The sequence below is a fragment of the Xyrauchen texanus genome, chromosome 41 (genome assembly GCF_025860055.1).
Source record: "Xyrauchen texanus isolate HMW12.3.18 chromosome 41, RBS_HiC_50CHRs, whole genome shotgun sequence".
In the NCBI taxonomy this organism is placed as follows: Eukaryota; Metazoa; Chordata; class Actinopteri; order Cypriniformes; family Catostomidae; genus Xyrauchen; species Xyrauchen texanus.
This window is the reverse complement of record NC_068316.1, coordinates 27,878,743-27,896,671: the sequence shown is the minus strand read 5'-3', so window position 1 is coordinate 27,896,671 and position 17,929 is coordinate 27,878,743.

Below are 17,929 nucleotides of genomic sequence, written 5' to 3'. Positions count from 1 at the left end.
TTAAAGTAGTTTAAACTACAAACTAATTTAAACTTTAAACTACTTTAAACTATAAACTATTTTAAACTAATTTAAACTTCAAACTACTTTAAACTTCTTCAAACTTTCTGGTCCAAACTTTCACAAGCCAACTTAAAGTTTGTATCGACGAACTTTTTTTTCTAGTTGTCAATGTACATTTATCTGCCAGTTACATTGTTTTGTTGTTGAGAAGTAGTTAGGGTTAGGTTTAAGTGTTAGGGGCTCAGAATTACCTATAAAATAGTTCTAAAGTTGTATATACGGAAAAATGTAAGTTTAAGATGCTGTCGATATGTCCATATAGTATGTTTCACCCAACGTATAATGGGCCTCATTTACAGTATGAAACTTGTGTAAGAGTAAATTGCTAGTAATTGGTAGGGATGGTAGGGATGCTAGTAATTGCTAGTAATTGGTAGGGATGGTAGGGATGCTAGTAATTGGTAGGGATGCTAGTAATTGCTAGTAATTGGTAGGGATGGTAGGGATGCTAGTAATTGGTAGGGATGCTAGTAATTGCTAGTAATTGGTAGGGATGGTAGGGATGCTAGTAATTGCTAGTAATTGGTAGGGATGTACATTTAACAGTTTTAACAGACACACATTATCACTTGCACACAGTCATCACAATCAGTACCGTTAATGAATTAGTGAAACCAAAACTATAGAGTTCATTTCAAATCAACAAACTGACACATTTGGTGGAAGGACTTTCAATTTCTGAGCAATCAAACACAAACAGCATTTTCCCAAAACACAAGCACCTCTGCTGGAAAAATGAGATAACATTTATGAAGAAACTACAATTTGGAAAAATAAATGCAAATAAACCCTTCAATCAAGAATGTTTAAAAAAAGTAACAAAATAACCAGATTTTTTTTTTTTTTTTACTAATATATGTTATTTATTGAGGTTACTTTAATTAATTCATGGCAGTTTGCCTGAAAGAATGCAAATGTTCAGATGTCTTATATGCATGATTTACATTTGGTCAGGAACAGGAGTCAGTTTTGTTCGTACCAATAACATTTTGAAAACATATAAAAACTTTCATGAATACAATTTATATCAGAATTCTGCTTGTGTTTCATAAATGAGGCCCAACGTACATGTAAATATTTTGTACAAATACCAACACATAATAATGAGATCAGACTGGAAACTATCATGGTGCTTTAGTGACTTTTTTGAAGCTAGAAATTTCCAGTCTGCATTCATTGTAATTTCAAAAAATAGAGTGACCAGTACATTCTTTGTAATGTCTTCTTTTGTGTAAAGTGGACGTTTATCTGCATCTTGGATGTGGCTCATCCAATCAGAATTAATAGTCTGATTTATCAATTTTATGATATTGAAGAAGAGAGTAAGACCTAGCAGAAAAGACTGGTGCCAAGATTTTGCCCACGATCTCTCCTGCAGCTTGGGTCCATTGCATCTGGCAGAGGCCTCGGTTTGGACAGCACTTGCATTCTTCTTCGGTTTATCCCAGGGCACTCACAATTAAAACCTAATAGGCCCTCACACAAAAGGAGCACTCAAAATGGAAACAGAGAACAGTGCGACCTCACATGTCTAAATTATTTTTGGGACTTTATTAGGTAAGTCTGTTTTGATGGAATGCCTAATATGACATTACGTAGAAGCTGTTGGCCTGGGATTCACTTCTTGATCTTGAAAGCAGACACTAGGCTGTTTTTTCTTCCTTGGGCAGCTTTCAGCTTTCTAATTGGATGTTTAAGAGTGGTTTTAGTTGGGATGAAGTATTTATTCTCTTGTGATGTTTGCTGTCTAAGTATGCTTTTAAAGATTTAATGTGGCTATATTAAAGCGGTAAACTTAAATGGACAATTAACCAAGAGTTTACAGGGTTACACCATGTCCTAAACAGGCACAATGAGATAAACTGAACATTTAAATCAGAGCTTTTCTTACAGCCAGCCCTGACCAACTCAAGTGAAAAGACAATTTGTTGATTACTTGGTTTATACTTGGTGAGCATTTCTTCAGACAGAATGTTCATTATTGTGCGACCTATCCTTTGCAATAGTTTGTTGGATTTAATTGTGTTTAGAAATGGTTGTTGTGAATATATTCTTCTAAATGTATTGTTCTTAATGGAAACAGCATAAACTGATATAGCATTTTGCAGATATGCATCTTCAATATTTCCAAATATAGGGGCCGGTTTTAGATAACAAGCCATTCTCCACTGTTGTTTCTGTAGAACACAATATGGCATGATATTATTACAGTCTTGCAGTAAGATAATACTCCTTGCCTACTGCATATTCTCTGCAAAGCTGTCGTGTAGCCTGATGCTCCTCTACCACAGCAAGATAATCATCCTAAACAGCATATGGAATGGCAGTGGTTCAAAAGCTCTCTCATCCTCAAAAATAAATGAAATTAATGTGACCACCAGGCCTCCTTGACCCCCACAGAGAGTTAATTAAGCATAACCGTCTGTGATTTTAGTGAGCTTGCAAAGAGAACTTTACAGACAGGTAAAGTTAAAAAATGTTTGTTCAAGTTCATTATAGGCTGTGTCTACGGATGATAGACCAAGTCACAAGCTCCATTTTCCCCTCAACTAAACTATCATTCTCTCTTTAGTAGTTTGCCACTGATTTATCACTTTACTTTTTCAATTTTCGTATGTGTGCCTCTCTGATCGAATGTATTACCCATGAGGCTCAACATCATAATAGGATGTTTCAGCAGTCTCAGAGCAGTTCTGTGATAGACCTCGTGCTTTGATTGGGTTATACGCAGAACAGATGTGCTCTGAGTTCAGTTTGTGCACGTCACCAACGAGCGCTGACCACGTTACTGTATATTTAAAGGGCTCTAGATTTACTTCAATTGCACATTTGTGCAATTCCAAATATGATTGACCATAACAAGTTTCCAAACAAATCTATAGTAACCCCATGGCACCAGGGTTTTGTCGACTGAGGAGGAAATTAGTGCATTTCAGGAGCATAAGACATAACACACACATTTCATTCAATTTTCCGACAAAATAAAGGCTTGAGACTAACAGATCGTTTATTGCAATAATAATAATAATAATAATAATACAAATATCTTATAAAGAGGACTCAAGTGCGAACACTCAACAGAGCAGCCTAATTTATATATTGGCAGTAAATCATGGGCAAAATCAGACTTCATTTTGGTCAAAAGGAATTATTTACTCATTTGTAGTTTTAACACCTTTGTTTTTTTACATCATCAGAGCTTCTGTTTGATGTAATTCTTTTTTCTTTTAGAATTTATATTGAAACAGTGGCAACAGTGATTTGTTTTGGCTGAAATCATGCAGCTCTAAAAAAAATGTCTCAAATGACAGAATAATCGTGATGAAAATCATTAGCAAAATAATCGTGATTATCTTTTTAACCATTATCGTGCAGCCCTAAGGTCAGTAAGCAACAGCGTTGGAAAGGTTACTTTTTTAAATGTAATCTGTAACAAATACTGTTTACTATGTAAAATTTGTAATAAGTAACTTAATCCAATAACCACAATAAAAATATTGTAATCTGATTACTTTTGGATTACCGTAAAGTCACATATATGAATAAAGTCAAGAGAATAGCTATATGATATTAAAGACCTATTCTATTAAAGATTTAATTATGCATTCTGAATGAAAACAAAACAAGTTTGAATATTGTTATGCGTGATGTAGCTATTTTTATATATTTTTGCAGTTAATCACTATTAATCACCACAAGTTCGCCATAAATTTGTCGGAAAACACTCTTTGGACTTCTGTCAAAGTCCAGATTTTCCTGTACAATAAAATTCAACTTGCCTTTTTTGGCTTTTCTGTGTCCTTTAAGAATGCAGCTAGCATGGTAGATTTCCTGAATGATGTCCCTTAAAATGTCACTTGTTGTAAGAGTATACAGAGTTACAGATTCCTCCAATTCATCATTTGTCATGGTTTCCATCTTGATTTAAAAACGAAACACCTAAAAAGCTTCTCAGGGTCTTCATATTCACTGCAGTTGCTGGTTTCATCATGGAAATGTTTCTGTTTCTGGTGACGTTTTCTCCTGAAAGTTCAGTTGCCAATGCACATGCTATGCACAAGGATTTTTTTAAATCAATTAAATCTGACACTACTTTTGACTCAGATGCGATTTTACCATCTTTTGCCACTTTTTAAGCTTTTCCAAAGTATCAAGAACCCCTATCACACACACAAGCTGAAAATGCAAGGCTTTAACCAATTCCAGTTTTGCCTCCCACATGGTGTGGTGTCACTCAGTGGCTATAGTGTAAATTCAACAAATTCTTTCAAAGCATCCCATCTCTTAATTGACGACGAGAAAATGTTATACAATCTCTGAAGAGTGACGAAGAAAGTCCAAATTCTCTGTTAGAGGATGCTGCAACACAAAAGCAGATAAGTGCTGTGGCTACAGCAAGGAATGAATAATGCCTTAGCATTAATGCTTGGACCCCATATCTGAATCCCTCTCATATTGGAGCCATTGTTGTAGCTCTGTCCCCAACAATTTACCAACTCCGATCCTAGGTTTTCAATCACACCAGTCAGTGTCTCTGCTAGGCCTTGAACAGTTGTATCCTTCACAGCTGTGAAGCCAACCAATGATCCCTGTACACTTGCTTTTTATCATCTCAGCGGACATATCTTATTTTAACAGAGGCCTAATCCTGTTTTGAAATGTCAGGAGTGCAGTCAATTTCAACAACAATATATTTTGCTGCTTTATTGTGTGTACAGAATTTGCTGACAATGCATTCTGATATAAACTGCAAAAACGAGTTTTAGTACACCAAGACAGGTATGATGCATGACAGATTTTTTTTGGGAAGACATTTTGCTGAGGTGCTCTGCCATTGTAACATCGTAATGTGCTAGCAGATCAATTAAGCCAAGTTGTTATTTGTAGGGTTCCCCAATTCAGCTCTCTTGCCTCTCAGTAGCAAGTTTCTTTCTGTAAGAAAAAGAATGCAGTCAATCACTCGAGTCAACCCACTTTTCCAGCAGGACCTTTCTACTGCAATCACCTTTTGCATTTCACTGTAAAAAGTTTTTCCTAACTGCTAGCGAGATACCAATTCTTTCCATGAAATGTATGCATCTATGTAAGAATTACAGTTCATGATGCTGCAATGTAGTTGAAAGCCAGTTGTTGTATACCAACACAAGGCATGTGTTCCAAGCTTTGACTTGCTTTGGAAAAGCAATACACTTTAGTAGCTTTTTTGGAATACAGTAACCAGTCCTACACAATTCACTCCCCATTTGCTAATAAGCAATAAAAGTGGGATTTATAAAAGCATCTGTTACTTTTCTCTGATCAGGGATATGGCCCATCAGGACATTTCAAATGCCCTTTCTCAGTCTTAATTTGCCTGAATGAGTCAATAATTCCATGGGGTAAAGGTCAATCTGACAGGTCCTCAGAGTATGGTCTTTCCTTTGCTACGTCCTTTTTTGCAAATCTGCATTCACCTAACATCTCTATCTATTCTGCTCTGATCAATACCTTAAGTCTGCAAAACCCTAATTTGTAATATTTGATATAATTTAAGTCATAATATCCTGCATAGCCATTTTCTATCTGTTCTCTCCACCTGCTCTGGACTCATTTGTTTCTCATCCATGTTCTCTCCATCTTCATGGCTGAGTAAATGGACCATTATTTTAGAGTTATACAGTAATGTTAACTTTAAATATGAAACTATAACGTCAATACAGACGTTTATATATAATATGAAAGAGTGCTTAAAATAATGTACAAAGATTATTAATTTAATTTTACCTGCATTGTTATTTTCCATTCAAACAACAAAAAAAATGTGATTGATTCTACAGCAAGTCTCTCCATCGTGCATTTCTTTGCCCAATTTCACATTTTGGATTTAGTTCATGATTGATCCAGGTGTTATTTAATAATATCTGAGTTAATTTACTCATACTACATCCAGTGGTTTCTCACGTCATGTTTGACAGTGATACAACAGCAGGCGAAAGTAGGAAAGCACAATAGCATCGTAGCGGTTAGTAAGAGGACCCAACGTATATGTTTGTCTTGGCGGATGGTCAGTTAACCACTTTTATAACAAGCTCCTCCTCAGTGATTGAATGCCCAACCCAAACATATGGAGATTTTTGCACAACCGTGTCAGAAAAGCTACTCGAAAACAAATTGATGTTAATGCTAGCTAACCACCTGGACCTCTTGGCAATGTTAAATATTTTTTCAAGATTCAAGTGATAAAATGATACATGAATCTACCAATCTCTCTTTTTCCACTTGGACATTGTTTTCCTCATTTTAATGCACTGTTTCTCATTTTCCCTCTTCCTTTTTCTGTTCTGCGCCACAGAACACTTTCCCCTTCTGTTCATTTTTGTCATGTGATAGTCAGAGCAACGTTGGTAGACAGAGAGTGAGTGGTAGCCATGTAGTCACCTCTTGATAAAATTAAAATATGCATATTTAAACCCATATAAAATGCTAGCAAAAATGAAAAGTTGAATAAAATTAAAGTTAAATAAAAATGTTTCCTTTCATTATTGTTTTAAAATTGTGCTTTTGGTTATTTGTAAGCCCCCCGTGTGGCATCCCTATGCATATGCTGCATACCCCATTTTTGCACCCGTAGCCGTACCATCAATGATGTGCAATTAGTGTCACAGTACTGGCAGCTATTCCTCCCTCCACGAAACGAATGATGGACTCTCGGATGGCAAAACTATCAGAGAACACTTATAACTAATTTTAGCAAACGTGATTGTCTTGTGGGACTTACCTTCAAATTCTTCTTTAAATTATATGCCGGGTCCTTGGAAAATGACAGGATGGAAGGCGTAAATTGCACTGAACTGTAATGTAATGTTGTTTCACATTTCTCCTTTAAAAAGACAATAATGTTGAAATTTCCACAAAAATATGTTTTTTTTTCTTCAGTGGCCATTGCGATGAAGGAGCCCTTTTTAATGTCTTGACTTCGTTTGCTTAGAGAGCACAGTGGCGATGTGAGACAGGTGTAATTTGCACATGTGAGTAGTTCTCCTGAATAACGTGTCACAAAAGTAACAACACAAAATCAAGTAATATTTTCTACATGCAAGCGTTTCTAGTATAAGGTATTTGGACACCCTTACAGAAAATCTAAACTAGCCACAAAGTTGCAGCAAATTTGACTTTATATTTTCACCCGTTTGCCAGAAGCTTGAGCTCTTTCCTTTTAATGGTGAACCTCCGTCAAAACTTTGTCATCAATGGTTGGCACACGCAATTGTTAAAAGCTAATTTGCATGTGAAAATTATCAGTGGTGAATTTAAGGCAAGTTTGTGACAAATTTGCCATAAACTCTCGATTTTTGTAAGGGACCTTTATGCTGTTTTGGGGTAGTCACTCATCATAACATTTTCTATCAACTTAAATAACCTTGTTTAAAAATTTTGCCTTTACCAAACTTGCCAGCTGGTGAGCTTCTTGAATTACCAGTTCTAACCAGTCGCTGATTACCAGTATGTTATGTTTTGGACACTTTTATGCTGGTTTTATCTGGATATCGTTCATTGCTAAACTGGTCAAGCCGACCTACCTGCAACAAAAACCAGCTCCAGCTGGTAACAGAACAGTGTGGCCAGTCTTAAACCACTTAAGAGTACCTTGGAATAAAGCTGCACTGTGAAAAAGTTTTGTGAGAGTTTTGCTTTATGTGCAACATCTAAATTAACTGGTTTTATTCCATTCAAAAATGTTATTTAACCTGACTAGGTTAAATTAGGTTACACCAATCATAGTAATTTGTATGGGTTAGATTGAGCAGAAATATAAAGTTCATTTAACAATTCCAAGTTACCAATGTTTTTTTGTGTTGTTCAAACTGTTCTAACATATGGCATTTTATTTGGCCATATTGGGCATATTAGAGACAATGCAGAATTTTTTGCTAAATGGGTTAGCAGTATCTCTGGAGGTCTACATTAGCAGTTCATCAGTTCTGTGGGATTTTCATGGTCTATTTCAGTGCAGTTAGATTGGTAGCAAATGAATACCAACAACGGCTGTTTTTAGAGGTCCACTTGAGGAGAATGGAGACAAAGAGTCCATTTGACATACTTTACCATGTCAACTTCAGATGAGAGCACTTTCACCTTGAAAGCACTGGTCACCACTCAGCTGTTGAAAAAAGTGCTTGGCTGTACAATCTCAAATATTTTTGTGGCTTCCTAGAAAACATATTAGGAAAATGTCCCACTGCAATAACAGTATTACCGGAAACCCACTACTGTAAAACAAAGGAAGTTACAAGATCTGGGGTTGGTGCTTGGGTTTTTAAAGTGCTTTATATGCATTGCTGTGGCTTTTGAAGTGAAGTGGGAGTTAGGACATATGATAGGTTTTATGTCTAGGAAACCACAATCGCACATTTTAAGGACTAGGCTAAACCACCACATTGATATTGTTGGCGATTACTTGCTTGGTTGCACTCCTGACAGAAAAACGAATCTTCAAGCATCCATCGTCCACTTTAGATGTTTTTTTTTGTTATAAGTCGGTGCTACATTACAAAATACTCAGGAGTAGTCCTGAAACCTTGCCTTCAGAGTTCTGCTTTTAAGGGCTCAGAGCAAGGCTTTCTGCTTTCACCACAGCTCTGTGTTTTCCTTCTATTCAGACCATCCTGGGAACCTGGAAAAGTAATTACAACATTGTGCCCGGCCTTTCAAACTCCTCAGAGCTGAACTGTGGGAATTGTGATACAGGAAGGAAGGGATTGCAGGTGTGTTTGGAATTACTGCACAAGAACAATGGAGGAACAGTAGAATAGACTACAACTATCATGCAGTTGCTCTTATAGGAATTGTGCAGACATTAAGGTGAGGCATCTCTTGTGTTTTGTTTTTGTCCAAAATTTTATTCCAACTAAAAGCCTACAGAATATGATGTACGAGTCCCCAACTTGTGAACTAGAAATTTAGAACAGAAGTGGGCTTGTCAGTAGGAACGTATTCAAAATAGACATTCAGATTAGTGGTTGACCCAATCCCCAATCCTAAAAATATGGTAAGAGCAACACTGAATTATAATCTTTGATCATGTTTCACACTGCTCATACTGTGCTTGACCTGGATTGTCAGATTTCAAGATTTCACACTTTACATTTGTAAACAATGGGTTACCATTCTTATTTGCATATTTAAGAGGTTAATAACCTCTTTAAGGTAAAGTTCACCCCAAAAGAAAAATGATGTCTTAATTTACTCACCTCTCATGTCTTCAAACCAAATTGACTTTCTTCTTAGGAACACAAAAGGAGGAATTTCAAGGATGTTCAGTTTGCAGGTGTCAATACAATGGCACTTTATAGTGACTTTAAAAGTACCCAAAATTGTCTTAAAAATACTCTATGTGACTCAGGCTACATCCACTTTAATCCAGATACATTTGAAAAACTGTGTTTTTGTTTCCGAAAGGTTTCTATACACACTGCCATTTTCCTAAAGTTTCTCATCAAACTGAAACTTATGATAACTCTTAAATCCCCTTACTATGAATGCGGAAATTAGCCATTGCATGTACGGCCTGAAACACAATCGTCCTCGTGTTCTGCCACCGGACATCAATTCCAAGTAAACTTCCCATTGCCTTTGAAGGAATACAATGTCAAGGTTGTTCAAAGTAACATTTATCTTTAACAATGCTATCAAAGTGGGTAGCAAAGTTGGTAGCAACAGGGCTGCTACATCTTAGGCTGGCATCTTGATTGTTTTGGGTAGAATGAATCACATGACGGCATCACATGACAACAAATATGTCATCATTTTCAGATATTTCCATTTTCCCTACAATGCGACGATAGCATTTTAAATTTTATCCACTCCGTTTAAGCTAAATTTCCACTGGCAAAAACAGCGAATCAGTGTGGACAGAAGGCCAAAACGTAGTGAAAAAGATGCGTTTTCAAACTAAAATATATTAGTGTGGACGTGGCCTCACGCATCATATTCCAGGTTTTCTGAAGGTATATATTGTGTTTTGGTGAGAAACACTGAAACGACAACACATATATTATATGTTTTTTTAATGTTGTTTTTTTACGTTTATAATAGTTTTTTCCTCAGGCGCTGAAATTAAACTGATTAACTAAAAAATACAGCACAATCATAACAATCTAAACGTAAATTGACTAAATGAATTAAAAGTGAAAACTCACATAAGAATAGTTTATTTTAATCTAAACACATTGTGAGCGAAACAGAGCAGTGTGACACTCCGCTCAATAATCCGCTCTATGTGCGTGCGCTCCGCTCAACTGCTCAAGGCCCAAGCTCACGCTCCGATCAAGTACCGCTCACAGGTATAAGAAGGTTTGCTCAAATCCCGCTCCAACATGAAATTTCTCTGTAGTAGGCTATACTTGTTTCCAGGCATTCACACACGCCTGAGCAACTGCCGCTTTGCCCACATGGACTGAGGTGCTCCTCTGGGTGAAATATACCAACATTTATCAAATTACGAAATAATTAGTAACATAAACATCTAAAACTATTTGATTGTATTGTTGTGTTTTAGTATATAAAACCTCAGTGTTTATTTTGAACTGGTTTACAATGGCTGTTCGGTCTATCAGACCTTCGTTATCATTTATAATCAGTCAAATATTTCTCTGTTAGCACAGATGCCACTGAACATTCTCAAGTAATACCTTCAAAAAACATTTTCATTTCTAATTATCTTTATTTACTTTAAACAAGTCTTCAGATATGCCTCTTTAAGTATTAAAACATATGTGCGGTGGCGCGGAAACTCGCATACGTGCAAATTTGTGCTTATTACAGGTAAAAGTGAAATTTATAGTTGTTATTCAGTTGTCTCCATGAAATGAATATACTGTAGATTTGATACATTAAAAGGTTACTGATTTAATGCCATCAGGCTTTGGGGTCTGTAAATTAGAATGAGCAATTTGTCATCCTAATTTTGTGTTCAGTTTAAAAGGGCGTATTCATTTATCCAGAAAAGAGCAGTGAATGTTTTTCTCTCTTTTAGTATTGTTGCTTGATTATTATTCCCTACAATTTTATATGTAAGAATTGTATGCAATATAAGGGACTATGGTTAATTGTATAATAATTATTATATTAACAGAAACCATGTGCCCCTTTTGTTTTCTTTGATATTTTTAAAGCAGCATAGAGTGAATCTGGACTTTATATGTGTCAAATGATCATATGATGTGCATGAGCTTTTTATGTGTACAGCAGGGTTTAACCATGGATTTAACAAATAAAAAATATTCTTCCTGCATAAAGTGAGATTTATCCAATACTGTATATTAGATTAAATCATGTTTAATGATCCCAAAACATTAAAAACAATTATTACACTGCCTGTAAAAAAAGTTTTTCTAATGGACAAGCATTTATGTTTTTTTACTCTGTGCATGAAAGCAGTAAGCGATGTTGGAAGATGTTATCCGCAACCACTAATCTAGAGTCTAGAATCTCACTTATTGTTAAGTTGTGGATATGGCTTTGGGAAGCTGACCAGCAATTATGTGCCACTTTATCCCAAAGCAGATAAGAAAGCAACATGCGGTAGACGGCTCGGGAATTCCGCTATGGAATTTTCTATGCGAGTGTGGAAAGCTTTACCAAACAAATTCTCAATTGAACTATGAAAGCAGAAAGCTGCACCTGCAAATTATGACACACTAATCCGCAAAATCATACATGTTTATTAGTTTTGATGCAGGGATTTTGTATGTGTGTGTTTGCCGGGATTCAAGGAAATATGCGTTGCCAATATACAGCATTATTAAGCTTACATATTCAATTGAGTGTGCTCTAATATTTGCACCCCTGCAGAACCGGGCTTGCATCTAGCTGGCAGCTGCACTGACATGATTGCAAAATAACAAGATACCTTACCCATCTACTTATCTATTAATTTATTTTCGAATGGTAGTGTAGCCTACTAAGTTTGTGTAAAACATTCTCATGATTTCTGGCAATGTGACGCTAAATATTCCAAAGGGAGTCTTTGCTAACTTTCACAGTCTCTCCACTCCCTTTCGATTTCTTCTCTTTCCTCGTTCTTAGCTTTGATTTTTAATTTGGATTCATGTATAAGGTTTCAACTTCACTAAAACAATGTTTGAACTCTATAACCTCAGGCCTATTGCTTATTTTGCAGGTTTCCAAACCAGCATTTTACAATGCTCATTCTGGGTTGAGCGAGTGGAACTGAGTGGCCCGAGCGAGCGGAGAGCACCTTTTCCCGCTTCGCTCACATGCTCTGTTGAAGAGGAATTATATTTTGGTCCGTTCTCACCCAAAACCAACTGGATCACTTCAGAAGACATTGATTAAACCACTGGAGTCATATGGATTACGTTTATGCTGACTTTATTTTCTTGATAATGAGAGAATTGGGAGAACCATCCCTTTATCCCTGGGTTTAAAGTGACCTAAATCAAGGGAAAATACATTCAGTTTAGCCCAAAGACATTTGTGAGGTGATAACATAGCATAGTGGAAAAATAATCTTTAGTTTGTGTTGTCCATGAAAAGGAAGGGCAATGTACAAACAAGCCTTTGACATTGAAAAACATTCTGTCTCACATTGTTTTTACAGAGCGCTGAAGGTCATCCAAGGTCATTAGAACTTTTTCCAAACTTCCACTGACATATTATGACCATCATCTACCCTCTGCAAGTTACCCCCAAAAACAGTTATTACAGTATAATACCCCAGTAGGGTGTACAGACGAAAGGGGAATAGGTACAATGCATATCCACATACCATTTTTCATGTTTAAATGCTTTTTGTGCTGTAATCCCATTAAAAGCACTGTGTGGGTTGCTGTGACAGCTACATAAAAGGCTTGTGCTTGGAGACAACATGTATATGAAGATCTGTCCTCCAGTCAAAACATCATTACTTTATTGACTGCTGCTGTGTCTCGCTAATAAAAGAGGGCATGCCTTTTGTTTATCCACAACACTCCTCTTAGTTGTTAGTGTTGTCTATTGGATTGCCTTGAAAAAGGGAAACAATATAAATTAAGAGTGAGTCATTTTGGTGCTAGGGAGGTATTAGTCTGCTGAAAGCAAAACATCTCTCCTTCAAATATCCACTTTTTTTTTTACTAATGTACTGTATGGTTGTGAATCAATATACACAATATATCAATATATTTGGAGTAAATAAGTGGATTGTTCTCATTTCTAATAAAATTACAGAGTAGGTAAAAAATTAATCATTCATAGAAAGTACCCAAATACCCTATTATTCTGAAGAGCCTGTCATACTTGGAATTTGAAAGGTAGTACACCTTTGCTGAAATGTTGTGAAGCATACTAGTATTTTTAAGTTTTTTAATTAACAGTTAAATAAAATCTCATGTTATTCTCACAATAACAGTAATCAAGTAATGTCCATATGAGACCTTATAAATTGCAGAGGTGCCTTTAACAATCCGCAATACAGCAGATTGGAATGGCCTAATATATATATATATATATATATATATATATATATATATATATATATATATATATATATATACACAGGGTTGGGAGGGTTACTTCTGAAATATATTCCACTACAGATTCCAGAATGCATGCAGTAAAATGTAATTTATAACGTATTCTGTTAGATTACTCAAGATCAGTAATGTATTCTAAATACTTTGGATTACTTCTTCAGCACTGGTAAATGTTTTCAATTTTTTGACTATAACAACTCTGCCAGTACAGTAAGACAAAATATTAAAGTTAAAAATACATTCTCTGAAAAACATAATTATCTTATGCATTGTTGTTTCTAAAACAAGATCAATGAAATGGACGGTGGAGGTCTCAACCTCAAAACATCGAGATAGGGAGTCAGGCTTGACGTATTTAGAGCCCAGGCAAGACAGAATGCAGCTGAATCGCATGAAAAATAGTGCCCAGTGAACCTGTCTAGAGTTGAGATGTTTGTTGTTATGGGTATACTCTAGGTTCTTACGATCTGTCCAGACCACGAAATGTATCCCCGAACCCTCTAACCAATGACGGCACTCACCCAAGGCCAACCAGACAGCCAATCATTCTCAGTTGCAGACATCATAATTCCATTCAGCATTAAGAAGTGCAGAAAAAAAAGCACAGGGATGCATCTTTCCATCCAAGGGAGAGTGCTACAAGAAGACCACTCTGAAACCAACCTCAGATGCATCCAACTCCACCACAAACTGACTTGCAGGATCAGGAGTAACGAGGATGGGTGTGGTACAAAACCGAACCAACCTTGTGGGGACCAACAAAGGTCTGTGCGGGTGGAAGTGAGGTCCATCAAAGGTGCGGCGAGCTGTTCCTTATAAATCTCCAATAAAAATGAATGAACCCCAGAAACCTCTGCAATGTCTTGCGAGAATCTGGGGTTGGCCAATCGGAAATGGCTCTAATCTTCGTCGGGTCCATTTGCACTCCCTGAGACGAAACAATGAACCCCAGTAACGGAACCGACTGGGCATGAAAAGCATACTTCTCTGCCTTGACGAACAGCCAATTCTCTAACAGTTGCTGAAGCACCTGACTGACGTGCTGCACATGGTCCTGGATATTCTGGGAGAAGATCAGAATATCATCAAGATAGACAAACGACCATATCTCTAAGCACATCATTGATGAGCCCCTGGAAGACAGTAGGGGCATTGACCATTCCAAAAGGCATAACCAAGAATTCAAAGTGCCCCCTATGGATGTTAAAAGCCACCTTCTACTCATCCCCCTTCATAATCCGGACTTAAACATTGCGTAAATCCAGCTTTGTAAAGACGGATACTCCCTGCAAGAGTTCGAAAGCTGAGGACATCAGCGGCTATAAATGAATTGTTGCTGGTAAAAGTGTTGTTTATTTGCACACTCTGTCAGTGTGTTTTTACCACACAATTAACTAAAGGGATTGTGCGAATCAGGAAACGCCGCAAATGAGTCCACAAAATCTGTGCTGAATGCAATTTGCAAGCCACAATTACCGATTTTGAGGGCGGTTTCTGAAGGCTATATAGTGAAGGATGCAGCAAACCACCGTGATCTGACACACTCTGCTGGAACTGTACAGCATAACTTCACTACTGTGATCCAGACACCTTAATCATCGCTTTAAAATGACTAAAGTGTGCCATACTTCACCACGCATTTGGATATGTGCCAGGATATAATGCTGTTCTCCACCACTGCGTCATTATTTAATTATTACTTCTGCCACGATCAATAGAATATGTTACACAAACATATCTTTGAGGATAACGTTCACCCTCAAAAATGAAAATTCAGTCATTGTTTACTCACTCCATATCCCCATATGACTTTTTATGTAACACAAATTGTGAAAAATATTGTGCTCAGTGATGTCATACAATGGCAGTTTATGGTGACCACCTCTTCAAGCTTCAAAAGGACACAGACGTATAATTAAAAAGTTTATAGAATAACTTATTGTATGCGACTCATGTTCACACAGCCTCCTCTCATGAGATGGGCTGTTCAAGGGAGAAACCTAGGTAACTTTTTTTATATTAATCAGAGTTTCTATCCTAACCAGCCGTACAGGGCAATGGAACACTGTCAATTGCTTGATTTCCATATGCAGTGTGAAGCCCTGTCTGCTATGATCTGGCACTGGTCCAAAATCTGTCATAATAACAGTACATTGAAGCCAGCATCTCATGAGCTGCTAAAAATGTACTTGATTTTGGCAGAGAAGGGTGCCCTACTGCCTTCAGCCTCCTCCATCTCTCTGTTTGATTTCCGAGTACTCCGGTTCATATAAATAAGGCTGGGCATAGAAATGCATTTATTCTTTGACCTAAAACTCTTTAGACATGTTTTGTAAGTTTGGTACTCTGGTTTGCGTGCATGCTGTGTTGTGTTTTGTGTTGTTAAAATTGCTGCTGGTCCCGTTGAAGCAAAAAAAAAAAGGTTTCTTCTCACAAGCGAGGGCAGCGTGAAATGTTGCTCTCATGCAGCCTCATCAAAGCTCACAGGAGATTAACAAGGCATGAGGCGCATACAATAATTTATTCTAGAAACTTCTGAATTAAACTTTTGTGTCCTTTTGAAGCTTGAAGATGTGGTCACCATAAACTGTCATTGTATGACGTCACTGAGAACAAACTGATTGCACCTGCTTAAACTTGAATACGTGTGGGTAGTCAAATACCACGCACAAAAGTGGTGCAACTGCTTTGTGAATTCACCCCTTAGTATTAATATTACTATATCCTAGTTTCATTCACTTTTCATGCTGTTTTGTTATTGACAAAGTGCGTAAAAATATATATATATATTTTATCGATAAAAATGGTGTGCATGATTACGTCATGCTTAAAAAATCACTTTGTCGCAAAAGAAATCTGCCATTATGCCGTTTCCATACAGAAATATGTGTTTATCGCTAATTGTGTACCTTTCACCTCCCAGATGTCCCTGTTTTTTTTCCTAAGAAGTTTTTGTAAAATGGGGAACGTATTGAGACAATTAATTAAAATTAAACAGCTTTCTGTCATTTTAATTTCAAAAATAAATGCAATCAGAAGACGAGGAATCGCAATCAAAAGGGAGCAGTTGTCCTTCTGATAGGACTGTAATATTGGTCCTGATGTTGTGCCTATCGCAGGTTGTCATCTGTTCTAACCCGAAAGCGATTCGTCATGGCCCTGTTCAAGATGGCAACCTGCACCAATTAGTTGGGGAAACTTTTGGTCTTAGTATAAGGACCATCCATTGATGTATATATGTGGTGTGCACAGATATTAAAGAAAAATTGATGTGGTGTAATATCAGGGTTTACATATCATACATTCCTGATATTCAATAGACTATTTTGAACAGTCATCTAATCTAAAGCACTGTCATCATAACTGCTTTATGTCCTGCAGATTTCTCCAGCAACATTTAATGACCAAATTAACATAAAAGCAATTTAGCTCAGCAAAAGATCCGAGGTAAAGAGGGTTAGATTTTAAATATTTAAAAGTTTTAAAATTTTCAAAAGCTCGTTTTCTGAAAGTGAACGCAGCATTGGACAATTAGTTCTGGTAGTTTATGTTTTTCAGCGGACTTGTTTCGTCTGCAAAACAGGGTAAAGCTAATTTAAGTTTGTGTAAAGAAAAGGCAAGTATATAAGCCTAACAATATAATTTTTTGTTTGGAAATTATTATTTTTTATTTCTTTATTCGTACGGTAATTTATTAAATATAATACAGGAAATTTTTGCTGGCATTTTTTCAAAAGTATAATCAATAATTTTATGCAATTAGACTATGTTAGTTTTCCAAAAAAAAAAAAAAAAGAACACTGATGTTTTTCTCCAAGTATTGTGTAATTATTTTTTATTTAAAACATCTTTGTCCATAGAAATTATATATTTTTTGTATTGTGTGCTAATTCCGTGACTGGCCTCTATTATTTTGAATGTTGTGGAAAAGCAACTTTAATAAATAAACAGATCGCTACAGTGATTAAATGAATCGCAAAGAGTGGCCATTCATTTGTTCTCCATGTGTAACAGGATAAAAAAAAATAATATTTAATTTAAAGTTTTGATAATTCCATAAAATTATGCATTTGGTTTTATTCATTGGGGTTCGAGGGCTTCCCACCTGTGGCTGTTTATGGTACTGCAGGCATTGTATTTTGTTCGTCTTCTCTTGCCGTACTGCAGCAGATTAAAGTGTAAATGCTGTAGGTATGTACGTTTTTTTTTGCACTCTAACTCAGTAACAAAATAATTGTGATAACAATATGTTTTAAGTTACTCTTTTTCGACGCAGTTGCTTGCATAAATGGATTTGAACATATATATAATGCATTTAACACTTAAACATGGTTGTTAAGATGGTTATAAAT